Here is a 3659-nt window from a genome sequence, read left to right as displayed (position 1 = left end):
GTCGATGATATACTACTCATTGGTAATGACGTGGGTAAGTTATCTGAGGTTAAGGTCTGGCTGGCAAAGCAATTCGATATGAAGGATCTAGGAGAAGCCGCGTACATTCTGGGGATCCAAATCTTTCGAGATAGGAAAAACCGGACCCTGTCGCTCTCTCAAGGATCTTATATTGATAAGGTAATGGATCGCTTCTCGATGCAAGACTCCAAGAAGGGCCAAACACCCTTTAGGCATGGAGTTTCACTCTCTAAGGACCAGTCTCCCAAGACTGCACAAGAGATTGAAGACATGAGGAAAATTCCTTACGCCTCTGCCGTAGGAAGCCTTATGTATGCTATGCTTTGCACTAGACCTGGCATCTGTTTCGCCGTTGGCGTAGTTAGCCGTTTCCAATCCAACCCTGGACCCGAGCACTGGATTGCTGTTAACCATGTTCTTAAGTATCTTCGAAGAACTAGGAACTTGATGCTTACATACTCAGGTACTGACCTGACTATGACGGGATATACCGACTCCGATTTTCAAGCGGATAAGGATTCCAGGAAATCTACTTCAGGATCTGTGTTCATCCTTAATGGTGGAGCTGTTGTGTGGAGAAGTATTAAGCAATCTTGCATTGCTGACTCCACAATGGAAGCAGAATATGTGGCTGCTTGTGAAGCATCCAAAGAGGCTGTATGGCTTAGAAAATTCCTTAAGTATTTGGAAGTTGTTCCAAACGTCGACGAGCCCATGACCCTTTATTATGATAATAGTGGGGCTGTCGCTAACTCAAAGGAACCTAGAAGCCATAAGCGCTCTAAGCATATTGAGAGGAAATACAATTTGATTCGAGAGATCGTGCAGCGCGGAGACGTGGAAGTGAAGAAGATCGCAACGGTGGACGACTTAGCAGATCCATTCCCCAAGGCCCTAGCGAACAAGGTCTTCGACCAACATCGTGAGGGATTAGGCATGAAAGACTACACACATCTTCTTTGAGTCAAGTGGGAGTTTGTTGTCAATGGTGCCCACAAGAAGAGTTGTAATCTTTATTTTGTACATTTGATGTAATAAAGTCTCATGAAGACTCTTGCTTGTAATTGCCTATTCATTCATTAATAAAGTTGAAACGTTCATTCATTCTTTCTTTGTTTGAAGCTTTATGATAAAACCTTAGTCTTTTAGTCCATAAACGAACTTAACAACTTACGAAGAGACAAATGTAGATTTGCATGAACAAACTCTTCGTAGTTTGCTTAAAACGATATATTCGCAATCTAAGGGTCAAAGGACTATTGACCTTAGTATGATTGTTAGAAGAATCTATGATGTCTGGTTATGAGGCATTGAGAGTTGGAGACTCTATAGTTCTTCTAGGTATCTTCCGAAGGTACTGAATTGACCAGTGCACTTCTAGAGACAAGATAAGAACAAACCATTTAACCTCTTATGTCTCGAAGTCACTATGTATGAATTGCATCATGCTTACCTTAATCCTGAAATGAGACATGCCATTTCACACCTTAGTATTCTCATTTGAGAAAGTCAGAGTTCGGACTCACCATGTGATTCCGAACAGGGCCTATTGGTGAAGTACTAAGTTGTGAGTATGTCATGAGTAACTTTGTGAAGTTCTCATAGATATGGAATTCATGTACAAGATTGCTGAAATGCAATGTATGTCACCTCATGCTTTGTTCCTTGGAGTGTGAATAAATGAACTGGCCAGTGTCCAAATTGAGTCCTGACTCTTTTGGATGAAACAATGTGACTTGTTAGCTCGTCGTCAATACATTGTTTCTAACTTATTCACAAGCGACAAAGGAGTTGAGGAAATAACAGCTAGAAGGGTAAAATGGTAATTTAGTAAATCCCGACTAGCTGATGACATTCATGAAGGGTAGCACAGATAATATTCAGTGGATCCGCTCATCATAATTAGGTCGAATTCTTGGGTAGAAAATAAATTCATTTGAACCGAGAGATTTTCAGTGTCAGCTCTTTAGTGGAGTCAGTTGGCATTAAGCTAAACTTGGAAAAGGTTTGTGAACTTTTGAGTCCAAGTGTTTAGCTCAAGCTTTGTTCATTTGGATCCATGAGGTCACTGTCACGAATCACATCGATAGGAATAGTTAAACTGGAAGCTAAGTCAAAACAAGAACGAAAATAGTTAAAAGGGTATTTTTGTCTTTTGAGACAAAGGATGAAATGAATGTCAATAAATTTTTTGACAAGTTCATTTGATGACTTAATGTCACTCGGCTATGACTTGATCATTGGTCCTTGTGAATTAATTTCATTTCATAAGAATTTTGAAAATTCTTAATGGGCCTTTTTCATGTTCTCATGTATAAATGAAGAAGCTTCTAGAAGCTCCTTCTAGAGACATGTTGGGCGCCCAACATACCTAAGGAAATAGAGTTTATTTTGTGCATAAATGTATTTAGATACTTGCCAAAAGAAAAAGAGGAAACAAATTTGCATATGCATGCATAAGGGAATCGGCCATGTTAAGAGAAAAGGCAAGCCATGAACAAAATTGGAAACAAATCAAGGCTTCTAGAAGCCTTGTGTTGGCCGAATGTCTCAAAGGGAAAAAGAGGAAATTGGCTCATGAATATGTGATATTCTATAGAAGAGGAAACTACCTTATTGAAGGTGAGACCTCTCCTATAAATAGGAGCCTCATTTCCTCACAATTCATTCATCCAAGTTTAAGAGATTTGACAGACTCTCTCTCTAGAACTTTGGCCGAAACTCCTCTCTCTCTCTCTCTCTAGTTTATTTTCGTTTTTTCTTGTTTTGGCACCTAGGTCCTCACTCGACCTAGTGTTTAGCTCCGCGACTTCAAGACTCGTTCTTAAGTCGTAGTGTTTAAAAGTGCCCACTCACTAATTCCTTTATTTCGAGTGATTTAGTGATAGAAACTTTCGTGGTTGCTCGAGGTGCCGAGGAAAGAAAGGGAGATGTGCTGCGAGGGGAAACGAGCGTTGCAAACTTTCCAAAAGCTTCTTCAAAGTTCAAGCTTCAAGAAAGGTTAGTAAACTTCTAGCTCATATTAGTTTTTTAATTACATGTACTTGCTCTTTGTCTAGGTTAGTAAAAACTGTTTTTTCTTGTAAAGAAATTTTTTAAAATTCCGCCGCTTCCCGAAGCGTTTAATCTTTTTCTTAAACCCTAGATCAATTCCAACAACCGCCTCACTGCTCAACGTATTGGGCGTGGCAATGATCTGAGAGAGCGACTAAGCTCTAGACCCAATATCCCGCTGGCAGCCCCAACTAACGGGAATTTCCGCGCAGGACAGGGGTCTAACGAGAGGCTACAGGTGACTCCTCCCGATCAAGGGGTTACTCCAACGACCGGTCTCGATGTGGTCACTATGATCCACAACCTTCGAAATGAGGTACGAGATCCCGAGGCGAGCTAGGGCATCAGCGTCGATGTTCGCTTCTCGAGGAACTTGGACGATCTCGAACCATGACAGGGCCTCTAGGTTCTTTTGGGTCTTGGATAAGTACGCGATCATGTTCGGCTCTTTAGCGGCGTAGTCGCCCTTAACCTCATTCACGATCAACTGTGAGTCGCAGTGGATGCGCAGGTTTAGGACGCTTAGCTTGTTCGCCAGCTCCAAGCCAACGATCAGAGCTTCGTACTCCGCCTCATTGTTGGAA

Source organism: Urtica dioica, chromosome 6, assembly GCF_054948205.1.
Source record: "Urtica dioica subsp. dioica isolate 48M chromosome 6, U.dioica_male_clone48M_v1_H2, whole genome shotgun sequence".
In the NCBI taxonomy this organism is placed as follows: domain Eukaryota; kingdom Viridiplantae; phylum Streptophyta; class Magnoliopsida; order Rosales; family Urticaceae; genus Urtica; species Urtica dioica.
This window is presented reverse-complemented; position numbering follows the sequence as displayed.